The sequence below is a fragment of the Pelobates fuscus genome, chromosome 6, assembly GCF_036172605.1.
Source record: "Pelobates fuscus isolate aPelFus1 chromosome 6, aPelFus1.pri, whole genome shotgun sequence".
Taxonomy (NCBI): domain Eukaryota; kingdom Metazoa; phylum Chordata; class Amphibia; order Anura; family Pelobatidae; genus Pelobates; species Pelobates fuscus.
The window spans coordinates 255,621,669-255,635,686 of record NC_086322.1 but is presented as its reverse complement, the minus strand read 5'-3'; positions in this window follow the sequence as shown (position 1 = coordinate 255,635,686).

The following is a 14,018-nucleotide window of genomic DNA, read 5'->3' as shown; positions in this document are numbered from 1 at the left end:
CCTGCTCAAATAAAAGTGCAGGAACGCTGTTCCTGCAGGACTCAATACATAGGCGTGCCGCGGGGATTAGGGTGTGCCCAGGCACACCCGGCACACCCCGTGCGCACGCCTATGATGAAGAGGCTGAGTTTATCTCTTCAGGGGACTGCCTTAAGTCAATGGAATTTCTCCTGAAAAATCCCTCTTTTATAGTCTTATGCATTGCGTGATTTAACCCTTATAAATTAGCTAATTTTCTTGCTGTTTAAGAACCCTGACTTAGCCCTGCTACTGCTACATTTTTATTAGGCTCTCTCTAGGCTGTCTGTTTTTTAATCAATTTAGAAGCTCCTCTTTTGGTTATATTTTAGCTGACTTGTTTCTAAATACAGAGTTTGGAAATTGAATTCCTTGCTAGATATCTTATGATTCTACTTCCATTGTAAAATTCCATCTCTTGTTAGATATTTAATCATTCATGTCGTCTACTTAGTGTCTATAATTATACTAACGTAATTCTATCTTTATATAACTCTGGATTGCATTTATTGACTGACTAAAATCAAATATACTTTATTTATTTAATTCTTAAAGGACCACTACAGGCACCCAGACCACTTCCGCTCAATGAAGTGGTCTGGGTGCCAGGTCCATCTAGGGTTAACCCTGCCTACTGTAAACATAGCAGTTTCAGAGAAGCTGCTATGTTTACAATAGGATTAATTCAGCCTCTAGTGGCTGTCTCATTGACAGCCGCTAGAGGCGCTTCCGCGCTTTTCACTGTGAAAATCACAGTGAGAAGACGCTGACGTCCATAGGAAAGCATTATCCCTTTAAGTCCGGAGGACGTACTATTACGCCACGCAGAAACCGGCTCTAAACGCCGGCGGGCGTAATAGTACGTCCTCGCTTTTATTGCCGCCCACGTGGCCGGCGGTATTCTCCCGCTGCAGATCGCGGTCGGGGGGGATGCCTGGCCCCCCGGGCAACCCCCCCTGTGGCCGGTGACCGCGATCTGCAGTCTCTGATCGCACTGATAGGCTGTCACTGCGACCAGTATTAAGCATGTGTCAGCCGATTTCAAATCGGCTGACACATGCGGCCGGCGGCTTTCCCCTTCTGCAGATCGCGGTCGGGGGACTTACCTGGCCCCCCAGGCAGTCCCCCTGGGGTCGGTGACCGCGATCTGCTAGGTCTGAGATCGCAGTGACAGGCTGTCACTGCGATCTCAGAGCGCTCTGATCGCAGTGACAGCCTGTCACTGCGATCAGTGTTACATGTGTCAGCCTATTGGCTGACACATGTAACTGGCACAGTGATCCCCCTGCAGATTGGAAGGGGGGAGTGCTTGTACCACCCAGGCACTCCCCCCTGTGGTCAATTACCCAATCTGCAGGAGGTGATCACAGTGACAGGCAGTCACTGTGATCACTGATCCTGTGTGTCAGCCAGTGATGTGACATCACTGGCTGACACTGTCTCTGCCCCCTGTCCTGTAAAAAAAAAAAAATATTAGTTCAAAAAATAAATAAAAAAAATTACAGTTACAAATAAAATATACTTAGATCATATATATTATATATATATGATCTAAGTATATATATATATATATACACATACACACATTTACACATACACGACGTGTATTTAAATATTAATATATATATATATATATATATTAATATCAAATTACACGTAGACTGATACTGATTAAATATATATATAATTATTGTTATATATATATTTATATATAATATAAAAAAATATATATGTAAATACGTAAAAAAATAAAATTAAAAAAATATTTAAAAATAAATAATTAAAAAATATATAGATGTGTGTTATTTCGTTCTAACTGTATTGTGATAATAATATATATATATTTATATCAAAATACACGTAGAACAAAATAATATATATCATAATATATATATCTATATACATAAATATATACGTATATATCACTATATATACCTATATATAAATAAAAATATTAAAAAAAATATATATATATATACGTATATATACACATATGTATATATATACATATATTAATTCTACACATATATTTATGTAATAATTTTACATAATTAGGTATCCTAATTAATTACAATTAGCGGGACCTGCCTGACAACCCATGCCGAAAGTATAGGGAATTTAATTTGCTAGCACTATATTTAACCCTATAACTTTCCAAGACACCATAAAACCTGTACATGGGGGGTACTGTTTTACTCGGGAGACTTTGCTGAACACAAATATTAGTGTTTCAAAACAGTAAAATGTATTACAACGATGATATCGCCAGTAAAAGTGACGTTTTCTGCATTTTTCACGCACAAACAGCACTTACACGGACGATATTATTGCTGCAATACTTTTTACTGTTTTGAAATACAAATATTTGTGTTGAGCGAAGTCTCCCGAGTACAACAGTACCCCACATGTACAGGTTTTATGGTGTTTTCAAAAGTTACAGCGTCAAATATAAGGCTTGTGTTTCAGTTTTTTCACATTAAAATTCGCCAGATTGCTTACGTTGCCTTTGTGACCCTATGGTAGCCCAAGAATGAAAATTACCCCTATGATGGCATACCATTTGCAATAGTAGACAACCCAAGGTATTGCAAATGGGGTTTGTCCAGACTTTTTTAGTAGCCACTTAGTCACAAACACTGGCCAAAATTGGCGTTTTTTGCATTTTTCACACACAAACAAATACTAACGCTAACTTTGGCCAGTGTTTGTGACCAAATGGCTACTAAAAAAGACTGGACATACCCCATTTGCAATACCTTGGGTTGTCTACTATTGCAAATGGTATGCCATTATGGGTGTAAATTTAATTCCTGGGCTACTATACAGTCTCAAAGGCAACGTAACCAATCTGGCGAATTTCAATTTCAAATGTAACACGCTATATTTGACCCTGTAACTTCCCAAAACACCATAAAACATGTATATAGGGGGTACTGTTTTACACGTGAGACATCGCTGAATACAAATATGTGTATTGCTTTGTGTATTGTTTTTTTCACGACAAGAAGGGCTTTCTTTACATACCAGTATTTATATTATGTCATATATTGTATTTAAAAAAAATAATGAAATATGGTGAAAAAAAAAAAAAAAAACATGTTTTTGGACTTTTACTTGAAAAATCTTTTACTTATCTACAAAAGCTAATGAAAAAAACTGCTAAATAGATTCAAAATTTTGTCCCGAGTTTAAAAACACCCAGTGTTTACATGCTTTATTGCTTTTTTTTGCAAGTTATAGGCCTATAAATACAAGTAGGAAATTGCTGTTTCAATATATATATATTTTAAATGTATCAATAGTGACATTGTTACACCGTTATCTGTCATAAATCCCCGAAACACACCTAACATGTACATATTTTTTAAAGTAGACAACCCAGGGTATTTAAAATGGGGTATGTCCAGTCTTTTTTAGTAGCCACCTAGTCACAAACACTGGCCAAAGTTAGCATTTATATTTGTTTGTGTGTTAAAAATGCAAAAACCGCTAACTTTGGCCGGTGTTTGTGACTAAGTGGCTACTAAAAAAGGCTGAACATACCCCATTTGCAATACCTTGGGTTGTCTTCTTTTGTAAATGGTATGCCATCATGGGGCTAATTCTCATTCCTTGGCTACCATACGCTGTCAAAGGCAACCTAACCAATCTGACAAATTTCAATAAAAAAAAAAAAAGTAAAATCAAGCCTTATATTTGACCCTGTAACTTTCACAAACACTATAAAACCTCTACATGTGGGGTACTGTTATACTCAGGAGACTTCGCTGAACACAAATATTAGTGTATCAGAACAGTAAAATATATCACAGCAATAATATCCTCAGTGAAAGAGCTGTTTGTGTGTGAAAAATGCAAAAAACTTCACTTTCACTGACAATATCATCGCTGTGATATGTTTTACTGTTTTGAAACACTAATATTTGTGTTCAGCGAAGTCTCCCGAGTAAAACAGTACCCCCATGTACAGGATTTAGGGTGTCATAGAAAGTTACAGGGTTAAGCACAGTGCTAGCAAATTAAATTATCTGGACTTTTGGCCTGGGTTGGCAGGCAGGTCCCTCAAATTGCAATCATTAAAATTACTTAATTAGGTAAAAATATTACATAAATATGCACGTAGAATTTTAATATATATACATATTTATATATTTGACGTCTACGTGTATATTTATGAAATTATTAATGTAATTTTGTATGTGGACATATGTATATTTTGTATTATTTTTATTTATTTATTTATACATAGATATATATATCATTACATTCTAAGTGTATTTTGATATAAATATATATATATCAATATCAAAATACTGTTAGAATAAAATTGAATATATATATATAATTTTTTTTTAATTATTAAAAATTATTTTTATTTTTTGTTATTTATTTTTATTAACATATTATTTGTATTTTATAATAATATATATATACCATATATATAGTTATTATATATATTGTATATATTCGTGTGTAATTTAAATATAAGTGTATTTTTATATTAATATACGTATATATAAATATAAAAATACACTTAGTGTGACATTATATATATGATACATATACATATATTATATATATAGATATAATACATGTATATATATCATATATATATACACATATTATTTTTTTTTTTTCACTGATTTCTTTTTTTTTCACTTTATTTTTTTATTTTACACTTGCAGGGAGACTGCCTGTCAGCACAGACAGTCCCCCTGCAGGCAGATACAAAGACCCCTATTGCGGTCATGTGATCGAGTGATCACATGGCCGTGGGGTCCTGATCTGCCGAGGGGGGACTGCCCGGGCAGACAGGCAGTCCCCCTGGACCGGGAGGAGAGCTGATCGCCGCCGTGGGACCGACGGCGATCAGGTAAGTAGCCCAAAACCGTTATGACGGTTCAGGACCGTCAGCGGTCCAAACGCACGTTTTGCCGCTGACGGTCCTGAACCGTCAGCGGTCCTGAAGGGGTTAAATTATGTTCAATACCTAAATATTTAATGTTAAATGAAAGCCCTGTTTCCCCTGAATAAAATGATATATAATAAGGGGGGATGCATTTCATATGAAAGAGGTGAATTACGGTTGGACAGACATATAGCGCAAATGCCAGGTTTTGTTTACGTTTTGTTCTGTTCACAACTTGTACATTTGGCTGCGGTGTTAAGGGGTTATGAAATGCTTTCCTATGGACTGATTGAATGCGCACGCGGCTCTTGCCGCGCATGCGCATTCGGCGGATGACGTCGGAAGAGGGAGGAGAGTCCCCAGCGCCAAGGGAGCCCAGCGCTGGAGAAAAGTAAGCGTTTAACCCCTTCCTCCCCCTTCAGCCCGGCGGTAGGGGGGCCATGAGGGTGGGGGGGGGACCTATTAACATTATAGTGCCAGGAAAACGAGTTTGTTTTCCTGGCACTATAGTGGTCCTTTAACTATTTAAAATTTAAGTATTTAATAAAAATCTTCACTACAATAGTAGCTTATCTATATTCGAGTTAAATAGCCTATACTGTACTTTCTTCTGAATGATGCAAATTAACAATGCTGTGGCACTATGTTGCTGCTTTCTGCTAGCTTTTGCTACAAGTGAAGTTACAGATCTGAATAATTATTAAAGCAAACTGCGTTTTTTTGATTTTTTGTGAAGGCTAAATAATTGTCTAGCCCCCATTAACATTATATGCACTTTAAGAACTTATTACATTAGCACTTTTTGGGTGGTTCTGATGACTTTTTCCTACTTCAAAACTTGAGTGTATATCTATAAGAAATTTAAATATAACTAATAAAAGTGATGTTTTACTAGCGGTAATTGTTTTTTCTGAAATCAAGCTCCTTAGTGGTTAAATTGACGGTTGACCTTCCCAACGGTGCCGAGTAGGGCATATTACATCGGAAAGGTTATAGCAACCCTTTAAGGCATAGCTGACTTAGAGATTTTTTCCAGTTTGGCTAGTTCGACCCTAAATTTGAAATTCACTTTGAATTCTCACTTTAGTAGAAGTCCCCTTCTAGTCTTCTAAGCTTCTGCGGTAGGACATTCTGTTTCAGAGCTGGGTGTAACTGTGTAAATGGTTTCCACGCTGGAGACTGGGAGTGGAGAAAACCCACAGGAGAACATACCAAACCATTTCACATGTAAAGAAACTGCAGCACACAATATGTATCTATAGAAACGTATTTCAGTACAAAACTACATTATGTTTTCAGAGTAAACATTTACTATCAACTCCTGCTCCGATTCTTTGTGTATATGTATATGATAATCATTACATAGATTAAGGTGGAACTGTTACTTTTCTTATGCCATAAGCATTTCCTACTGGGATCTTCCTTTACACATTTGTCTGTAAGTCAATTTATCAGAGTGATCGCACTATCACTAATCACATTTCTGCACTTTGTATTGTTTCACCCATGCTTGTTTCTGCACATAGGGGTTTATAAACTAAATGTATATGTATGCACAGTTATTTGCATTTGCACTATTATTTTTTGCTACTGACATACATTTATTAATCAATTTATATATTAGTTTTGCTCACTATATTAAATGTTTATAGTGCATTTAAAGGAATAGTGCTCCTTGCATATTTTTACATACTTTGAATTCGTAGTCTAGCTAATAAACCTTTGTCAGTTGTATGTGGGGTCCTTTAAACAGCTCAAGGCCTGGGGCTACCTGAGTCCTCCTACAGGGCTGGCTCCAAGTCCGTCTATAGAGTCTGCATCACCTACAGCTGCAGTAGGTGATTTGGTGTGCTTTAGGGAATGTATTGTATGTGTATGGGAAATCCAGCATGTATAGGGAATGTACTGTGTGCATAGTGGATGCAGTGTGTATGTGTGTCAGGGAGGAAGTGTGTGTTTATATAGTGGATGCAGTGTGTTTATATAGTGGATGCAGTGTGTTTATATAGTGGATGCAGTGTGTTTATATAGTGGATGCAGTGTGTTTATATAGTGGATGCAGTGTGTTTGTGTTTGTATAGTGGATGCAGTGTGTGTTTATATAGTGGATGCAGTGTGTGTGTATAGTGGATGCAGAGTGTGTGTCAGGGATAAACTGTCTGTATAGTGTATGTAGTGTATGTGCAGTGTATGCAATATGCATATGTATAGTGGGTGCAATGTGTGTAGTGGATGCATTGTGTATGTATAGTGGATGGAGTGTAAGTGTACATAGTAAATGCTGTGTGTATAGTAGAAGCAGTATGTGTTTGTATAGTGGATGTAGTAGTGTGTGTGCATGTGTAAAAGGGATATTGTGTGTGTGATGTGTGTAGTGTACATATAGTGGATACTGTGTGTGTGTGTGTGTGTGTGTGTGTGATGTGTGTAGTGTGCATATAGTGGATACTGTGTGTGTGTGTGTGTGTGTGTGTGTAGTGGAAGATGTGTGTGTGTAGTGTACATATAGTGGATATTGTGTGTGTAGTGGAAGATGTGTGTGTGTGTGTTGTGAATATAGTGTGTGTATTTGTATAGTGAATGCAATTATTATTATTTATAAAGCGCCAGCAAATTCCGTAGCGCTGTACAATGGGTGAACTAACAGACACGTATTTGTAACCAGACAAGTTGGACACACAGGAACAGAGGGATTTGAAAGCTGTTCACAGTTTAATTTATATGCTTTCCAAAAGAGTTAAGTTTTCAAAGATATGAGAAGGAGTGGAGACTGTGTGAAAGTCTAACAGAGAGGTGAAGGGCATTCCATAGGAATGGTGCAGCCCTAGAATTCCTTAAGGTGAGCAACAAAGGTAGGCTTACGAACAGAGGTTAGACGTACATTTCCGTCTCCGGCAGAGCATAGGGGCCTAGATGGGACATATTAGTGAGGATAAGTAGGTCATCATACCATTGTGTAGGGCTTTGTAAGCAAGTATCAGGATCTTAAATTGAGTCATATATCTTATGCAAAGCCAATGTAGGGACTGACAGAGGGAGGAGGAACGGGAGGTGTGGGAAGATGAACAAAAAAAGTGTTGTTTGTTAAAAACTCTTATTAATTAATCAAATATTATTCAATTAGTAGCTTCTACCACACTGAATGTGCAAACCTCCAAAAACACACAAAAAGTGGAATTTCAATAAAGGAAGATGAGTCTCGCCGCCACATTCATTATAGACTCTAACTCGGCAAGTTGGGAACACGTAAGAGTGCTAAGAAGCGGATTACAGTAGTCAAGGCAAGAGAGGACAGCGGCATGGACAAGCACCTTAGCTGCATCAAGCATCAGGCGTTAAATAGGGTTAGCACACTATGTTTTTGAGATAGAAGCGACAGGATTTGACGATTGATTGGACATGAAGGGTGAAGGAGAGGTCGGAGTAAAAGAGAACACCTAGGCATTGTGTGTGGTATATGCAGTGTGTGCATATAGTCGAAGGTGTGTATGTGTGTGTGTGTGTATAATATGTGTTCAGGAAATGTAGTGTGTGAAGGGAATGTAGTGAGTGCATAATGGATAGAGTGTATGTGCACATTACCCCCATACCACTACACAGCACAATTAACTCCAACTGTAAGCAAAATATATAATACTAAGGTGGGAAAAGAAGGAAAATAAAAGGGGGGGGGGGAGGAACACTCACCTCCTGTCATTACTAAAATTAAGATTATAGGTACACTACGTTAGCATAATCTACAATTTTACCACATGACAGGAGGCTTCATATTTTGCATTTTTAACGCTTAAGGAAGAAGAGCGAAAGAAGCATTGAAAAAGTATGAAAATAGAACACCCCGAAGGTATCTTCATGTGACCGATCAGCAGAGCGCATGATATCTGTCAAAGACAGACAGAAACTGTAGATGTCTTTGGTCACCTGTGACAAAGCCTGAGAGTGGGCTTCGCCCAGCCGGTTAAAATACTGGATAAAACAAGAGGTAGGTGCAGCACGTATATGAAATAACAAAAAGAGAAAAATTGGAAGGAACTGATGGTGTAGTATAATACAACAATTTTTAAGAATATAAAAAAAGTAAAAATGTGCACTCACATTTTTTTTGGAGCTTCAATGCAGCTCCAACTTATGCGCCTGGGCGGAACAATCCCCGCCTAAGGATATTGTGCAGTGCTGATTCTTCACGTAGTCGTGATAGTAGAAGGCATCCTCATACAAATAAAGCAGATACAAATTTGTAATATGGTGTAGTATATTGAGCTATGGAGCAGGCTAGGTATAAATATAAAATGGACACTCACATGTAATAGAGCCCTAGAATTGGCTCCAGAAAGAGCGTGTGAAGTGGTATGATCCCCACTCAAGGATATAGGTGCAGTAGGTCTCCCTCCATGGGTATATACAAAAATAAACATATAAATCCACAGTAAAGTACATTATAGATATGGAGTATAAAATACAATAAAAATATAAAAATCTACTCACATGCTTAAGAGTAAAGTACGGTTTGCTCAATCCAGTGTGCTTAGGTGGTATTATACCAACCAAGGATATCTAGCCCATGTGTCCAGCACCAGGAAAACCGTTGCAATAAAAAAGTATTTTTATTTAACAAACAATAAAATGCTCTACCAGAACTGACAGATAGGTGTCCTCGAAGTCTACTTGGGTGAACCAGTTCGAGTAGAAGGTCTCATAACAGGCGAATCCCCTTCCTTTTGAAATGTCGATACACCACAAAGGAATAAAAATGTCTTAAATTGATGACTGGGTGGAAATCCCCTGTCTTCTTCTGAACCAGGAAGATATTGCTGAAGAAACCACTGTTGTCTCTGGCGTACTGTACCGCGCCTTTGGAAAACAGTGTTTGGATTTCCTCATCTTTTAGGTCCTCATGTTCCACGGAGATCCAAAGTTGTGGTGGGGGGTGTGACTTCTCCCCGGAGACGAGCGGAACACCTGCCGCATAGATGGCTGTGCCTTGTTAAGGGTTGTGAATAATGACACATGCTTTTTCAACTTGGCAATAAACTAGTCACCAAACAATAGGCCGTTGGCTGTTTGGCCCAATTCTTTGGAGCCATATTTATCAGTTTGGTGTAAATGAGCAAGAGAGAAGCCCCGTGTCTTTCAGTGCATAGAGCTGCATTTCTGTTTCCTAACATACAGATGCACCGCTGTGTCTATTCTCGGATTGTGCCTGGGTCGAGATGCGTGCCTTGGGCTATTGCAAGGTCTGTGAAACACAGGATCTTGCCCAATGGACCTAGCAGGTCTAGCAATTTATCTTGTGTCGCCTTGAGCCCTTTTTCAATGCCTTTGCAAGGGTCGCTTTCCATCAGGAACATGAAGACAACCACTGTTTGATCGAACTCCAGAGTGACAGCAATTTTACCGGGCAGTGTGGGTCGGGGCCATTCTGCCTGAATTCGAGTCCGTACGACACGGTCCAGCGGTTTTCGGAGCCAGAAGTGTACAAATCTGGCTAGGTGGGTCGGCAGACTCCATTAAGAAGACCTAGGATGTCGAAGAGTGGAGTGCTGTGGGCATCAAGGCGCAGTCCTTTGCCTTCCCATGGGAAGGAGTCTTTTGTGTCATGAGGGAAGTAGTCATTCTTGAAGGATTCCCACAGGAACTTGGACTCCAAAGAACGCACATCCTGCCAGTCATCCTCTTGCTCCGATTCATAGTCATTCGCGCTACATTCATCCAGGATGTCCAGAGATGTAGGCGGGTAGTCATCCTAATCTCCCAAGGAGAGTACTGGAGGTTCGGCTATTTCCATTTGTCTGGATTGGGATTAATGGTGTAGTATAAAAAGTTGGCATTCTACTGAACAATAATAAATATAACAATGCTTTCTTAATTAATAATTCATGCTCATTAAGTATTCATTATATTGTCTAACTCCTTCACTCATTCACTGACAAATCATTAGGGATAGTTTGTTCAACATGTTAAAGGCAAAGTTTTTTCTTGTGCAATCCACGTTTTCCCCTCAGGCTGTGGATATAATAGCTTATTACATTGTACTTTGAGTCAAGGAGTGACATGTGGCTCTGCACAACACACAGACAGAGGCATTACTAGAAACAACCGGATAAATTGCCCAGGGCCCCCCTCCAAGTGTTTCATTCCCTTGCCCCAGCCCCTGCATGTGTCTCATCCCCCAACCCTCCTGTACCCGTTCACCGCTGTGGCACCTGTGGGACAGGAAGTGCTCTCCCAGTGACTTCCTGTCAGACCACTCGACCAGGCTACATACAGCAGCAGGAGGAGAGCAGCACAGCACTCCCCTCCTGCCAGTCTGCAGCCGGGCCCCCTGAAATGCAGTGGTGTCACCAGAATCCCTTGCAGTAGTCAGAGCACTGTTAAAGTGGGATTTCTGTGGGAAAAGCAAGTCTTATGGCTTGACTAGTGTGTGTGAGATTTCTCTCGTTTTCAAGTATGTCCTGGGTCCACAAAACATCGCATTGTTACAATAGGATACAATATTACAAAAATACAATATAAAAATTATATATATATATATATATATATATATATACACACACACACACACACACACACACACACACACACACATATAACATAACATGTAATAAATATATTCAACCATAACAGGTGCATTCTGTATTGAGGTATATTGCCATAGGTCTCTTAAAAGATTTTAGATTGAATGAAAATTTTAATGTGTCCCTGAGGTCATTACATAATTGCGGTGCTCTGTAGGAAAATGAGGATCGAGCCACTTTATTTTTGTATTGCGGTATGCTAAATATCATGCTAGCAGTGGATCGGAGGTTATAGGAGGTAAGAACACCTGGGGAGAGCATTCTACTCAATGTTGGGATCTTCCCAGAAATGCTCTTATGCACAAGGCTGGAAAGACGAAGAGTGCATTGGGATTCCAGCGATAGCCAGTTTAGCTCTTTTAACATGTCACAGTGGTGGGTAAAGTAATTACTTTCTAGTACAAAGCGGCAGAATTAATGATATAACATATTACGTTTATTAAGGTGGGTTTGCGGTGCGGGTGCATACACTACATCCCCATAATCAATGACTGGCATTAGCATTTGTTGCACTATCTGTTTCCTTACTGTAGGGCAGGGCTGCTCAACAGGTAGATCCCCAGATGTTGTAGATTAGAACTACAACTCCCATGATGCTTTGTCATTCTAAATACATTCTAAAGGTGGAGTTATCTGGGGATCTACCTGTTGGGCAGCCCTGCTCTAGGGCTTAGGCAGGATTGGTTTCTGTACAGGGTACCTAGTTTTGGGTAAAGTTTTGAAGAGATTTTTTCAATGTGAAGGCCAAAGGATGGATTGGGGTCTAGCATTTGTGTACAATACATAATTGTGTAATGTGTACAGATGTCAGTTATGAAGATACAATGTTGTTCAGGAAGAAAAAAAAAGAACTTACATCTCATATATAGAGAAACAACAAGTACAAATAATTTGCTCAAATTACGGACTGAATGGGAGATGAGGAGGAGGCCACTGGAGCGAATGGGATGCGTTGTGCAGTAGCATGGGCTATGAAAACTTGGAAACCAGATGTTTGGAGCAGTAAAAGGGGGAATGTAAGTGTCCAACCAGGGGGCTCATACTTTCTCATATTTTGTCAATGTGCCTGAATCTTAGTCAAGCAAACATTAGTTTAGATACCTATGTAAAGCTTCGGCTACTGGGGCAACTAGGAAGCATACTTGGTGGGAGTACAGGAGCTCAGTCACATGTCTCTTTATCAATTTGCGGGTTGTCTCCCAAAGTAAACTTTTCCGAGATATATTGTACTTTGTTCCATTGTTGGGTTGTAAAGATCTGTCTCAATTCATGCTGCCACTCAATCATATAATTCAGCTTTGAAGGATTGAAAATGTGGGTCAAACGGGTGTATACGTAAGACAAAGGTTTGACCTGTGTTTGTTTCCTTAAATAAAACTTCTAGGGCCAAATCTGCCAAATCTACAGTTTTCAAGTTCTCGAAAGACATGTTTCACTTGACGTTAGATAAAGAGTTTCCTGATTGGTAAAATTCCTGTGTGATAATTGTAAACTGATATTGACTGAGGGTGAACAACTGAGACAGTCTGGCAATACCAGCGTTGGTCTAAGTACAAAGGGATAAGTTGTGAGAAGATTAAGAAAACGCAAACAGGGGTGCTAAAATAGGTTTTGCTATAGGAGACATTAACTTACCCACCAATCTTGATCATATAGATAGTAAGAAAATAGTATTTTAAAGTTAAGGTGCTATTGTGTGGATGTTGGTGTTTTGATGCCCATAGCCATTGTAGAATTGTGTAAGGTTAAATATGCATATTCTCCAACTTTAGCCATGAAGGAATGTGCTCTGATACCAGAATAGAAAGCATTTGAAAATAGCTGTAGCATGGTAATATGTTTTGATATCCAGAACAGTAATTAGAATTACGGAACAGTAGAGTATTAGGGAGGGGATTATGCAATGTCCTTAAATGGATCCACTAACAAAAGGGTGTGGGTCTGCCTAGGTTACCGGCAGGCCACCCTGGTGTGAATATAGGTCAGAGTGCCTACCAATTATTTTAACCAGCCCACTTAAGGCAGACAATGCAGGGAACACTGCGTCAACACTTTCTGCAGGGTCCTAGTGTCCTAAACAGGCCAAGTGCCACTAATGATGCACTCATGCAATGCTTGTTGGGGACAAATCCCTGGTTTCTGGGAGCTAAGTCAGGACAGCAGGACAGGGCCCAAAATGTGGGACTTTCCTGTCGAAATCAGGACAGTTGGGAGACCAATGAATGTTCCACTTTTTGTTTGGATGCCCTCCAACCCAAGTAAGGGATGTTAGCGTACCATAGGGCCTACTTACTTAGCTCCGTAACCTGCACACATAAATTCTGTATAAATGACATAAAGAACATATAATACATTATCATATTTCTTATTATTATTTTCAGCTTTAACCAGGGGAATGCAGGAAACATAGAGACATATAGTTTTATAGTTTTAGTTTAAAAGCTAAACTGGTTCAGTTGTTTATTATCACGTGAGACTACCTGTCATGAGAACAGCTGTCTGTAATCATACATAAG